Below are 14,568 nucleotides of genomic sequence, written 5' to 3'. Positions count from 1 at the left end.
TAGCCTTTATTTTTCCAAAAATAGCTATATCCTTCTTATGCAACGGAGACCAAAATTGGTTAGTTATATATTTTTTGCCTAGCGGCATTAGATCAATGTATGATTTTTGGAGGTGCTGTCCATTTTCTTTTTGGGAATATTGCATGATCTTCTTTAGATGTGCACTGCTTCCATTTGGCACAGGTCTAGCCCATTTCTAGTCTCACTGGAGAGCTTGAGGAAGGTGAATTTCAATGCTCCTTTCATTTGGTGTGGGTGCTGTGTGACGGCCATTGTTACTTGTTGCTTTGGTTTTGTGCTGGTGGGGTGGTGCGGTCTGGAATCATGGGGACTCAGTCTTGCAGCATAGGCGCTGTGAGGCACCAGGCCTTCCACCCTGCCGGTGCATTGTCGCTGCGGCGGTGGTTGGCTCCATTAGGGCGATAGGGACCCACTACGAGGTTTACCGTGAAGTGGCAGTGGGCTACATATAGACTGATCAGAATGTTAAGCTAAGAACCTCATGTTCAGGTGTATATATTATATACTGTATATCTGTAATGTGCCCTCATATATTTGTACATGGTAATATAATCTCCCCTAAGCCTTCATTTTTCCAAGCTAAAAAACCCAAGTTTAATAACCTATCTTCATATTGCACTTCATCCATTCTGTTAATAACCTTGGTTGCTCTTCTCTGTACCAGCTCTAGATCAGCTATATCCTTCTTATGCAAAGGAGGCCACAACTGTACATAATATTCTAAGTGTGACCATACAAGTGACTTGTACAGAGGCAAAATTATGTTCTCATCCTGAGCATCTAGGCGACTTTTATTGCATCCTATTATTTTATTTACCTTGGCAGCAGCTGCCTGACACTGTTCGCTAAAGTGGAGTTTGCCATCCACTCCTACACCTACCTAACATTACAATGAGCAGAAAATAAGTACTGAACTAAATATTTTGGCAAATTAGAAAGAAATGTGCAGCATATGATCGCTCCTATAAAAATGGCTACCCCCTTTGCGCCTCTTAAATAACTCACTGTCGCCTCCCGGGTGGGTCCAGCCTTATAGTTTCAGAAAAAGTATTCTTCTAAACATTCTTGGGAACTTATCTACAACATAAGATCAGGAAGCTTCCTATGAGTAACTTTGCTCCTCCATTTCAAACTTTTATTTAAACATTTGCATTTTCCCATTACCTATAATGAGGAACCACAGAAAAATCTACCCCTGTTCATCTACCCTTCGTCCTCAGTTCACCTCCACAAGGCAATGCATTTTATTGATGTCTTTAGACTAGAATAGGTCTAAGTACCCTTAGTATTAGAAAAAGAAGGACAACAAAGGACAAGTACACCTATAGTTTTGTCAAAAAAGAGCAATAGACTAAATCATGGGAACTAAATCTAGAACTTTTGTTCTACAACTTTGCAACAAAGTGACGGAGATGAAATGATCCTCATTATATGGACGTCGTAAAGAGTTGTAGAAGTGAATGGATTGGCGAAGGATCGGGAACCATTTTTTGTTTCCTAAATGTAATCATTCACATCCCATCAATAACTGTGTGATAAGAAAGCTATGTAACAGGATATTAGAGCAATGCTCAGAATGTCTAACCAACTAATGGAAACATTCTAAAACACACCTCGAGATAAAGAACAAATCAAGAGTATATTTTTTTTTTCTGGGGGTGTTCGATATATGTGTATGCATACGGATATGAAATGAAAATGAAAATCAGATAAATCTAGTTAGTTAGTAGATGATTGACAAAAATAAAAATGACATTCAATTAAAATGGAATGAACTGATGTGGCTAAAACTTAGGACGGATTTTCCCATTGCCCTGTGAAAGATGCAGTTATGCTGTCTCATTTTCCTATGCAGCAGTATCACAAGAGGATAACCGAGAGACCCTTTGTCCTGATTACTGAACGGCTCTTAACTCCCTTCATACAGCAAAGACTTCACCATTTCCTCTAATCCTCTGCAGTAAAGCCTCAGCCTCTACCTGCACATCACACATCTCACTCCAACCTACCTTCCAGCCAAAAGCCTGCCATCCAAAGAGAATTGAATCAGCTTTTTTTATCCAGTAGGCTGCTGCAGTCCCTCCCTTTTCCACTTCTTGCCCCTAACCCTTGAAGTATCAGAAATAATAATGATAACTTGAGGTTATTACATAGCTTTTTCAAGCGTTCACCCCTAGCTTCCTTTACTTGCTTAGGATACCATATTTTTTTTTTATCTTCGTTCACTTTTCCTTCCTAATCATAATAAAAAAATAATAATAATACTAACATCTCATTCTATATAACTGCTCATTTCCACACTTTTTTATATCTGCTCCACCCCACCGAAAAATAAAAACAAAGCAATAGCAGGACATATCCGCATAAAACCTAAACATAAAAAGGAACGTTCTTCATGGGCATCTAGGTGCAATCACGATTTTATTAGGCTCCGGTACGCACTCCTGGGTGCTCAATAGTCATTAGGCAATGAAATGTTTATTTATCGTTGCAGGAGGTACAATGTTCACAATCACACAGTAAATATTTGGACGCAGTGGAAACATTGGGGCAATAGCTCGGTTTTTTTCTTAGCAGTGGTATGATGAATGTACAATGTGCTGGACTGTGTCATCGGATGATTTAACCACAGTTGTAAATTTAAAAAGTCACAGCAATGGCTCAGTGTACAGAATGTATCAAGGACCGTAAATTCCGGCTGCAGACGTAATCAACAAGATTGTGGCTTTCCTGAGCTAAAATACTATTCTAGTAAAAAAGCCGCACAACCAATGCCAACATTTCCATGGATAATTACATAGTATGCGGGGACCCACATTAGTCAAAGCAGCATTTCCTTCACTCCGCACACTGCCACATACCATGCTACAAGATATCACACACTGGTACCCAGACATCCCCAGCATCCGAGCTTAGAAAAACCCTCACATTATGCAGGTGCATACTCGCATGCAGCAGAGCAAGCTGTCAAATATCAGCGGAAAACAGAACACAGGTCAAGCCGTCAGGGATATCAGTTTTTTTTTTACTCTCAAGGGTCACGGTCAAGGTTCTGGGCTTAACAGACACTGGATGGAAAGAGTTAACCGCGGCATAAAGGAAAAGATTACGGATATTATTATAAACTAGGGCATAAACATGATGCTCACCTTCTCCACTGGGTTTATGAGCTGCAGTCTTCTCTAAGCCTCTGCATAGTTATTGCTTCAAGAACATGGTCAATCTTGAAAATAACATTCCTAGTTTTAGGGGAAGAAATAGATTTTTTTGAATTTTTTAAATTCTTCTTTTACGTGAAAATATCTTCAAACGACTTGGCTTTCTCTAGGAAAAAAAAAAGTCTTTCGACTGCAGCCAGGTATATTATTTTCTAGATCTGAGTCATCCTCTTGGAAGATGTATGTGTAGCGGAGAGGACTCATCTAAGTATACATGTATTGGTTGTAGGTATGGATCTGGATCTCGGATGGGGGGAGGGGATGGGAACTGACTATAGCAGCTTGTCAAAGTCTGGCCACTGGAAAGTCATTTGTGAAAGGATGAAGAGCGAAGGGGACCTTTTCGGGAGCAGGGGGAGGGAGATTCTCATTGCACGCTCAATCAAAATACAAAGAGTGTTAATTAAAAAAAAAATGAGAAAATCATTTCATGATCATCTTTGTCTCAGGAAGAGGAGATCCTGGATGTTCTTGGTCAGCAACGTCACTGATAAGGGCTGAGGACCTATACTGCAGTGCTGGGAGAAGCATCCATCCCTTGGAAAGGATCAGTTAGGAGCCTTGGTCTTTCCTGAGGTCCCCATTGTCTTTCCTCTACATAGCTTTTCAGGAGCACTCTCTCTCTCTCCTTTGAGTGGCCAAGAATTCACAATTCCCCTCTCCCCTCCTCCCTCTTTTTTCTCCATCAGTGTGATGTCAGAGGGAGCTCTCTTAAAGAGACAGCAGAGTTTTCCCCTTCACTACTCTATGCCTCTGCATTGAGGTTTACTGGTCACACCTGCCACCCATGAGGACTGCAGTAGAAATCTGCACTGACTGGGGACTTCTCAGTGTAATGTACACTTTTTCTGCTCTACAGCAGAAATTTCAGAATCCCTTATGCATGTGGTGAGTAAACAGGAGGAATAATGGTCGTTGGGAATCACACACTTCTAGCTGCAAAAAAATGCCTGCTATAGATGCAGCCGAGGCACACTGCCGAGATGTCGTCATATCACCACTATATAGCGTCTGCATACGAGATTGTCATTCATTTGCAGCTATACGCTACATATATGCTCTATGAATTGCTACATGTTCATCTGTTATTCTGAATGTGCCAGAATCTGTTACAGCTAAAACATAAAGCTATCAAATTAAAAATTGATGTGATACCACCGACAATGAAAACTAAAAAGGTCACCTCCTTTGGTCGATTCAGCTTCAGATATATGTGTGATTAGGCCAACACTAACTAAGAAATATAGATTATACAACAATGTGACACATCTGGTCAAGAACGGCACCGAGCTGTGTAGTATTAGTTACTCCTCCTTGTCACCATGACTAGCGTGACCTTGGCTCGGGCTAGAATTAGAGCTCTGGGCAGTATCTCTTGAAGGTTATGCCACAGAAATGGACAAAGGTTGACAAACTTCAGAAAGTGATGTTTGCAAATAGAATGAAAAGAAAAATCAATTATCTAGTTACAGTATGCCGCCACCAAAAAAGAAAGAATTGTTGTAAAATCTAATTAGTTTACTGTGTTGCAAATGACATTGTTCAAAGCCAAGTTCTGATGTTCATTCATTCAATTTGGTGTAATATTCACATTGCACATCTCAGTTATAAAAATAGGAAACAGATCTGATGACTATTTTTCCCACAATGTGATTGCTCGACCAAATGGATGGGTGGACTGGTAAGAATTGTTTAAAGGAGTTATCATTAATCAAGAGAAAATGGAACAATTGTGGAGTGAACGAAAAGTAAGAAATGTTGCATTGCCTACCAATTTAAACTCCAGCCACTACATTGGCACTAATCTGTTGCTCCCAGCCTGTCATTGTTTACTTGGCAGAAGTGATTACATTGTTGTGGTCAGTGATTGGCTGCATATGAAGTATGCACAGCAATGATATACAGCATGTGTAGTAATGATGTACTGGCCCGTGACCACTGCAGAAAATCACTCACTTTCTACACTGGGAATGAGAGTTTGCCTGTACCTATGCTGTGTGCGCACCGACACTGACACTGTGTGAGTGCCGCTAGACTACTTAGTGTCAGTGTGCCGCAGCTTGAGTTGATTCAGCACTTGCTCTGGGAAAGTAAGTGCTGTCAATCAGGTTAAGTGGAAGTGCTCAGAATACAAACTATGTGGTCATAATGATGTACTGAGCCATTGGCCACACCAAAGGTATACCAAAGCACCCTCATCTGCACAAATGCTTTTTTTCTGTCAATAAAACACTTAAATCTATATTATATAGAGCTAACATATTCCGCAGCGCTTTACAGTTTGCACACATTATCATCTCTGTCGCTGATGGGGCTCACAATCTAAAATCCCTATCAGTATGTCTTTGGAATGTTGGAGGAAACCAGAGTACTCGGAGGAAACCCACACAAGGAGAGGGAGAGAACATACAAATTCCTTGCAAATGTTGTTCTTGGTGGGATATAAACCCAGGACTCCAGCGTTGCAAGGCTGCAGTGCTAACCACTGAGCCACCGTGCTGCCCCATACAGACCATACAGTCGTTTTGTAAATTCAGAAAAGTTCATTTTTGTTTCTCATAAATGTACTCTCTGCACCCCATCTTGACTGAAAAAAAGAGAAATGTAGAAATTTTGGGAAATTTATCAAAAAAGAAAAACTGAAATGTCACATGGTCTTAAGAATTCTGACCCTTCGCTCAAACACTCAAATTTAAGTTGCATACTGTCTATTTCCTTTTAATTCTTTTTGAGATGGTTCCACTCCATCATTGGAGTCCAGCTGCGTTTAAATAAACTGCTAGGATTTGATTTGTAAATTTACACACCTGTTTATATAAGGCCTCACAGCTCACAGTGCATGTCAGACCAAATGAGAATCATGAGGTGAAAGGAACTGGCCAAGCAGCTCAGAGACAGAATTGTGGCAAGGCACAGATCTGGCCAAGGTTATAAAAGAATTTCTGCAGTAATCAAGGTTCCTAACAGCAACATGGCCTCCATAAATCTTAAATGGAAGAAGTTTGGGAACAACAGAAGACTTCCTAAACATGGCTGTCCACCCAAACTAAACAATCGGCAATCATGGGGGAAGAGCCTTGATGAGAGAGGTAAAGAAGAACCCCAAGATCACTGTGGCTGAGCTCCACAGATGCAGTAGGGAGATGGGAGAAAGTTCTACAAAGTCAACTATCACTGCAGCCCTCCACCAGTCAGGCCTTTATGGCATAGTTGCCTGACAGAATCATCTCCTCCTCTCCTTCTCCAGTGCAAGACATTAAAGGCTGCATAGAGTTTACTAAAAACACATGAAGGACTTCCAGACTATGAGAAATAAGATTTTCTGGTCTGATGAGATTAAGATAGAATTTTTTAGTAATAATTCTAAGTGGTATGTATGGAGAAAACCAGGCACTGCTCGTCACCTGCCCAATACAATCCCAACAGTGAAACATGGTGGTGGCAGCATCATGCTAGGGGGGTGTTTTTAGCTGCAGGGACAGGATGACTGGTTGAAGGAAACATGAATGCAGCCAATTACAGAGCTATCCGGGATGAAAACCTCTTCCAGAGTGCTGTCGACTTCAGACTTGGCCGAAGGTTCACCTTCCAACAAGACAATGACCCTAAGCACACAGCTAAAATAACAAAGGAGTGGCTTCACAACAACTCTGTTATCATTCTTGACTGGCCCAGCCAGAGCCTTGACCTAAACCCAATTGAGCATCTCTGGAGAGACCTGAAAGTGGCTGTCCACCAACGTTCACCATCCAACCTGATGGAACTGGAGAGAATCTGCAAGGAAGAATGGCAGAATGGCAGAAGACCCCCAAATCTAGGTTGGAAAAACTTGTTGCATCATTCCCAAGAAGACTCATGGCTGTATTAGCTCAAAAGGGTGCTTCTACGCAATACTGAGTAGAGTCTGAATACATATGACCATGTGATATTTCAGTTTTTCTTTTATAATAAATGTGCAAAAATGTCTACATTTCTGTACTGTAAGCAGGCATTGCAATCACCCGGGATAGTGAATACTTGGAGACAGCCAACACCTCCCAGTCACAGATTGGCTAGTCGAGCTGTCAATAAACAAACTGACAGCTCAGCACACCCATGAACCAGATTGGATGGCAGTGCTGTCAATCAAAGTACTGACAGCTTCAGCATGCCCCTGTACAGGATTGGATGGCCGAGCTGTCAGTAACTGCATCCCAGACACCCAGAGGGGTGGAACTGTGACACGTATACTTTTTCCCGGCTACTGTATGACATCACCTTTGCATGATTGGGCCGTTTCATTCTTGGTTAACCCCTTGACCCCGAAGCCTGCTTTCACCTTCCTGACCAGATTAAATTTTTCAATTCTGACCAATGTCACTTTATTAGGTAATAACTCTGAAACGCTTCAACTAGAGGCGTAGCTAGGGTTTCAGCGTAGGGGAGGCGAAAAATCTGAGTTGCCCCTAAACAGGTAATCCTGACTACGACTATGGTGGCACACCCTAATTGTGAGTACAGGGGAACATCAGCAGATGACTGCTCTGAGATTGAAAATAAATCTATATACAAAAATGAACAATGATATTACTATATGGATACCATATAGTGGTAGATACCATTCCTGCAGAACGTATAAGAGATCACAGAGCAGTTGTAGATGGTGACTTACAGATGACGTTCTTTCTGGTGGACTTTTGCAGTCTTTTATATCTGGCCCAGACCGACATGAAAACTTCTCCAACCAGGACTCGTCTGCAGAGATTACAATAACACATCTGACTTCTCATATTCCCTGCACCATCCATATCTATGCCCAACCTGTGCAAACTACTCATTCTGCTGATACCCCAAAAATGAGCTGCAGCTGCCATATGTGTCCTAAAGCACCTGCTGTGTGGTACAATAATGGCTCCTCTTACTGCCCCACATAATACTGCCACCACTATGCCCCTTACAAAGTAATAATGCCACCACTTTGCCCCTTATATAGTAATAATACCTCCTTTATACTCTCTAGATAGTAAAATTCCCCCCTAAAAATTATTAAGGCCCTGTGCTAGTGCCCTCCACATTTTGTTCTTAAAAAGTAATAATACCCCATATGCAACTTTGATGGCCACAATACTCTGAGAGCCCCTATAACAATAATGCTTCTTAAGAGCCCACTTAATATTTATTATGTTATTTATAACATAATAATAATGTTATTTATTATTTGAGCAGGCAGCCAACTCTTTCGGCTTCTCTCAATTCTCTTCTATTGAGAGAAACCAAACCTTTCTAGTTGACACATGCAAATAGCGAACGTGGGGTCCATGACCGCCCGATAATGCCAGTGATATTTGGGGCTCGTGCACCAGGCGCTCCCTGTCGTGATTTGGCAGTCTGCAGTCACATAAAGTGACTGCAGACATTTATTCCAAGCCATAATTAACTTTGTAATAATAAATTGCTTATTAAATTTTTAAAGCTCCACTCCAGTGGGGTTTTTTTTTTCAACGCTGGAGTGGTGCCTTAAAGCACAAGTCCCCTGCCCCAGATCATATACTCATCCTCTGGTGTATTCATCTTTTTTTGGCACCGCTCCAGTCCAGCGGCTTCATCTTGTGAGTGCAGCTTTCTGACTGGCCAGAAACTAGAAGCTACATCACAAATGCTCAATGTAAGTCTAAAAAAGACAGAAAGAGGCAAGAACAAGATCTGAATGGGGCTCTCATAGAATCACATTGATTAGAAACATATTTGCCACTTTAGGAGGTATTTAGTAGTTTACCTCTCTAGAGTTTACCTCCAGAGATCTACCTCTCTGGACATGATATAACCTCCTCCTTACTTACCAGAATTTTACAATGTCAGTCCTCTATTTCATCTTTCTTCTCTGCTAGGTTTCTAAAACTTAACATGGACAAAACTGAATTCATCATCTTTCCACTATCTCATTCAAACCCCCCCCAACTGACCCATCCATCAAAATTAATGGCTTGACTATGATCTCTCCTTCAAATCTAAGATCCAAGCCCTTTCTCCTTCCTGCTGACTCCAGCTCAAAAATATCTCCCGAATCCACAGATTCATCAACCATGCAAAAACACTAGCGCATGTCTGTCCTCATTATCTCCGGCCTTGACTACTGCAACCTCCTGCTCTGTGGCCTCCCTTCTAACAGTATTGCACCCATCCAATCTATCCTAAACTTTGCTGCCCAACTAATCCACCTGTCACTCCACTATTCCCTGGCTTCTCCCCTCTTCCAGTCCTTGCACTGGCTCCCCATTGCCCAGAGACTTTGGTTCTGAACCCTAAGTTTGACATTCAAAGCGATCTAAAACATGTCTCCTTCATACATCTGTGACCTAGTCTCCAGGTACTTACCTGCACGCAACCTACGATCATCACAAGTTCTCCTTCCTCCTCCCCTTTTATCTCCCCTTCCTACAATCACATACTAGTTTTCTCCTGTAGATCCCTTCTCCTCTGGAATTGTGTCCAACAACATATCATATTCTTGCCTACCACAGGAACCTTCAAAAGGACCCTGAAGAAATACATCTTCCGACAAGCCTACAACCTACACTCACCATTGCTACACCATACCGCTGCGTAAGCAGCTCTACCCTCACCTATTGTATCCTCATCCATCCTTTGTAGACTGTGATCTCTTATGGGCAGGGTCCTTTCTCCTCAAGTAGCAATCGGTGACTTGCATTATTTAAGATTATTGTACTTGTTTTATTTATATACACCCTTTTCATATAAATGATGCTATAACAATAAAAAATAACAATGCAGTTGTGCGGCTGCCAAAGAAAGGGAGTTGAATAGACCCTTCAGTAACTGAAGTTTACAAAAAACTACTCAATTATATTTTTACTCTGTGAACTTGATGACACTTTAGTGGTGTGTGTAAATAATTTGGGGAAATGATTGTACTCCAATTTGGGTCTCGTTCATGTGTGTTTCCTGTAGCAGTTGGCATCCCAGACCGGCAGACCTGCAATTGCTTTCAGTCAACTAGATGTGTTACCATCTTATTTTATTTTTTATTTATTTTACTATTTTTATAGCACCAATAATTCCACAGCGCTTTACAGACATCTTTACATTTTTATAACATTGGTGGTATACCAAGCTGATATTTGTGCCACCTGAGTGTAACTGATCAAAAATCACGATTAAGATGTTGCATGAGGCACCAGGGCTCCCAGCAAAGCCGACTTACACTGGTCCCTCACCCATCTCATCTTAATTGAAACTTCAACACAAAGCTGTAAATGCTGTCCCAGACCCTGATACCTCATGCCTGGCTCATGGCTGACTGCTTCTGTGTCAATATTAAAATGTTCTACTGTGGGTCAATTGATAGTCAACAACTAATGATGAGCGAACGTGCTCACCACTGCTCATTACTCGCTCGAGTATCACGGTACTCGGTGTACTCGGTGAGCATTGAGCATTTCCGGGATTACTCGGCGGGAATTTGGGTCTCCACCCAGCTTTTTTGGCGGACTTTACAGACCAAATCACGATGCAGGGATTGTCTGCCAGGCAATGAAATACAGCAAGCCATCTTTGATGTGGTCGTGCAGTGATTGGCTGACCACACAGCGTCATCAGGGGTATAAGAGACTGGACTCTGATATACTTGGCACATTCAGCTCTGGATTTAGATAGTGTAGGGAGAGCGGCTGCCAAGATAGGATCAGATTTGGGGATTTATTAGTCAGTGTGGGGTCTATCATCGTAAACTACTCAAATCCAACTAAACCAACAGTCCTTCGAAGGACTTATTCCGGAGTATATAGGTTGCAGTGTTAGGTAGGCAGGGTAGTGTACGTCGCTCTATACATATCAGTGCAAGGCCTGCAGGCACTGTATGTGTGTATATACATATCACTGCTTACATCAAGAGGGTCCATTCCCTTCCTGTCTGCTGGTGCTGCTGCTGCTACCTGTAGGATATATTGACCGTATATACCTAGCCCCTGGTCTAATTGGCTTGGAAAAAATTTTTGCCCAGGGTTAATAGAGCTTTTTTTATTGCAAAGCAATCCAGAGACTTTTTCTTTTTTATCCATTTGCACAATACAGCCAGATCCGTTTGCTAGCACAGCGTGAAATCCTGTAATTTTAAAGGGGTCCAAAAAAATCACTTTTGAGTGCGCAGAGAAATATTTAATTTTTATGTGGTTCTGTAGAGTAGATATTTTTCTGAGTGTCTTACACAATTTCTTGACACCATCTTGCTGAACCCCCCAAAAAATACATACAGACCACATATTTTACAGTGCAGTATATCTGTGACATGCTTCATCCATCCGTCTGCTAAAAATTTTGTTCATTTTAGCCCTAAATTTCATTTTTTTGCTGTCTGTCACTGAAATTATATAGAGCACTATGTAGCCAAAAAAAGCAAAAAATACAGGCCACAGATTTGTCAGTGCGGTATCTCCGTGCCAGCTCATATCTGTGCGTGCTCCAAGTTTGGCCAGTTTAGGCCAGTTTTCCATTTTTATCCTGTGTGTCACTGTAGTTATATACAGCACTATGTAGCATTTTAAAAAAAAAAAACAGGCCACGTATTTTACAGTGTGGTATATATGTGACATGCCTCATACATCAATGTGCAAAAATTTTTGGCATTTTAGACCTAAATTCGCTATTTTTTTGCAGTCTGTCATTCTAGTTATATCCAGCACTCTTTTGCATTAAAAAAAAAACAGGCCACATATTTTACAGTGGGGTATATCTGTGACACGCCTCATACATCCGTGTGAAAAAAATTTGGGTTTTTTAGGCCGTTATTCCAGTATTTTCCTGTGTGTTACTCAAGTTATATACAGCACTACTATGCAAAATCCCAGTAGCTGAGAGCATCATATTAAACCATAATCACAGGTGATACTCAAACCACCAGATGGCAGTAGCCAAGGATAACTCCCACCAACCTTATACACATGCAAGAAAAATGGAGTACCAATCCACTTAGTAAATTCAAGTCACTCTTTTTATTTAGTAATAATATCACACAAATTTAGAAAAACAGAAAATATCATGACAGAATGATGACAAGAGACATCAGTGCAACACAAATGCAGCACCAAAAAGTGTGGCAGCAGGGTTTAGATACTCTTAAGTATATATACCACACTTTTTGGTGCTGTATTTGTGTTGCACCAATGTCTCTTATCATCATTCTGTCGTGATGTTTTCTGTTTTTCTAAATTTGTGTGATATTATTACTAAATTAAAATAATGATTTGATTTTACTAAGTGGATTGGTACTCCGTTTTTCTTGCATGTGTACAGTATATACAGCACTATGTAGCATTTTTAAAAAACAGAGGCCACATATTTTTTAACAGTGGTTTATATCTGTGACATGCCTCATACATCTGTGTGCTAAAAATTTGGGCATTTTAGGCCTACATATTCTAGTGTTTTTGCAGTCTGTTACCGTACTTATTGACACCAATTTGACCAAGAAAAAATTTTTAACTACAGTCCAGATAGGTTAAAGTGTGGTTTTCCCGCACACGTATCACATACAAGTTCACTCTAAATTCAGCTATTTGTAGTGAACATGTAAAATATTCTAGTTCATTTACAATGGTCAAGGTGCGTGGCAAGGGATGAGGAAGTGGACGTGATGGTGATGGTGCATGCCGAGGCCGTGGGCAAGCTGAAATTGGGCAACAGAAAACACCCACATCTTCTTGCTGGACCTTAGTGTCCCAAGTCCTAGGAGACCACACCAAGGCAGCACTATTGAAACCAGAGCACTGTGAAAAGGTTATTGGTTGGATAGTGGATAATACTTCCAGTTACATGGCCACCACCACCAGCACCCTGTCACACACGGTCAAGTCTGAGTTGCCGTGAATCTGGACAGCAGATTCCTCACCCTAATCCTCCTTCCTCCCACCATGTTGAGTGCCCTGAGATATTGTTCAATTTTCCATTTATAGATTTATGCCTCTCGCCTGGTCCACTTGAAGCGGGGCAAGATGAGATTCCATGTAGCGATGCACAAATATTTGAGCAGCCACGGTCACAAGAGGGGGGACGATGATGAGACACATTTTTTGGAAAGTCTGGAGGAGGACCATGGTGCGGAAGTGGAAGATGAGGTGGTGGATGATATAGTAAGTGACCCAACCTGGCAGGAGGACATGCAGAGCGAGGACAGCAGCACACAGGGGGGAGGTATAGCACCCCTTTAGGCAAGAAGAAGCCATGTGGTGGTTGCAGACAGAAGATGTGCAACCTTTCCTTGTAACACCAACATGATGGAAGTTGCAAGTCCAACTGTTAGATCTTCTCGAGTCTGGTAATTTTGTAAAGACTTTTTTAAAAATATAAAATACAGCCCACATATTGAACAGTCTGGTATCACTGTCAGACATCTGATGAATTTATGGCCTACAACTCGTGGCAATTCAGGACTACATGCCACTGTATTTGCTGTCTGTTACCCTAGTTCTCTACACTATTTTTGGGTAGAAATATTGAACAGTGTGGTATCTCAGTAAAAAGAATTCTGTTTCAGGTTGTTATGGCTGCTTCATGACTGTCTTAAATGCTCCAATTACTACCACTATCATCATGTTCGGCCTAGAGGCAGTCACTGCGCACATAGAAAGTCTGAGGAGCAGAAGGTGAACGCTTGGGCGGTGTTGTATTCTGTTTCTGTATTACGAAGGCTAAATTTTCTAGATTAAATCATGACTGGAAGATCCAGAGCAAGAGCATGTGGAAGAGCACGGGGACAGGACTTGCAACTACTGAAGCCTGGTGTTCCTGGGCAGGATTCTGACAAACCCTCACCTACTAATACTGAACTGGTTGGACGATGACATCAAAAAGGAGCCCCTGCATTTTCTATAACAGAAGCTAGACATTTTAACATTTTTGCTGCATTTCAAAAGATGTCAACTGGAGAGCTTGGTGGTCGTAGATGTGACTTCTACACCACCCGAGCTGCCGCCTCTCCACCACCCGAGGTGCTGCACCCCCGACCTTCTGTCTCTTCCCCATTATTCCGCAGAATGAAAGTCTGCAAGGACAAGGTCCTCTCCCCTCTGTACTAGTCTGTCATTGTAATTTTGTTCACTGTATACGATATCTATTAATTTGTGTGTAACCCCTTCTCATGTACAGCACCATGGAATTAATGGCGCTGTATAAATAAATAATAATAATACTATATGGGTATCTCCACTAGACAATCCATCCAACATGTTATTGAATCAAAAACTTGTTTTTCTGATAACTGTTCAGCTGTGCACAAACTATGTCTAATTGGTAGCTAGACCCCAGTGGGTGTTGGCACAGTGTCATGTTGACTACA

The 14,568-nt window shown here is 41.5% G+C and overlaps 1 protein-coding gene and 1 long non-coding RNA gene across 2 annotated transcripts in view; one reads left to right on the top strand and one right to left on the bottom strand.

Annotated features, from left to right (window-relative positions):
* CACNG7 (calcium voltage-gated channel auxiliary subunit gamma 7) overlaps positions 1-3,915 on the bottom strand; it is a 328,444-nt gene extending 324,529 nt beyond the window's left edge. The window contains exon 1 of the mRNA XM_073571171.1: positions 3,171-3,915. The gene's annotated coding sequence lies outside the window, so the exon portion shown is untranslated. The remainder of the gene's footprint in view (positions 1-3,170) is intronic.
* Positions 1-14,568, top strand: part of LOC141085636 (uncharacterized) — a 611,301-nt gene that overhangs the window by 539,458 nt on the left and 57,275 nt on the right. The window lies entirely within an intron of this gene.

This window comes from Dendrobates tinctorius, unplaced genomic scaffold (assembly GCF_039654945.1).
Source record: "Dendrobates tinctorius isolate UK_male_01 unplaced genomic scaffold, ASM3965494v1 ptg000028l, whole genome shotgun sequence".
NCBI lineage: Eukaryota > Metazoa > Chordata > Amphibia > Anura > Dendrobatidae > Dendrobates > Dendrobates tinctorius.
This window is presented reverse-complemented; position numbering and strand designations above follow the sequence as displayed.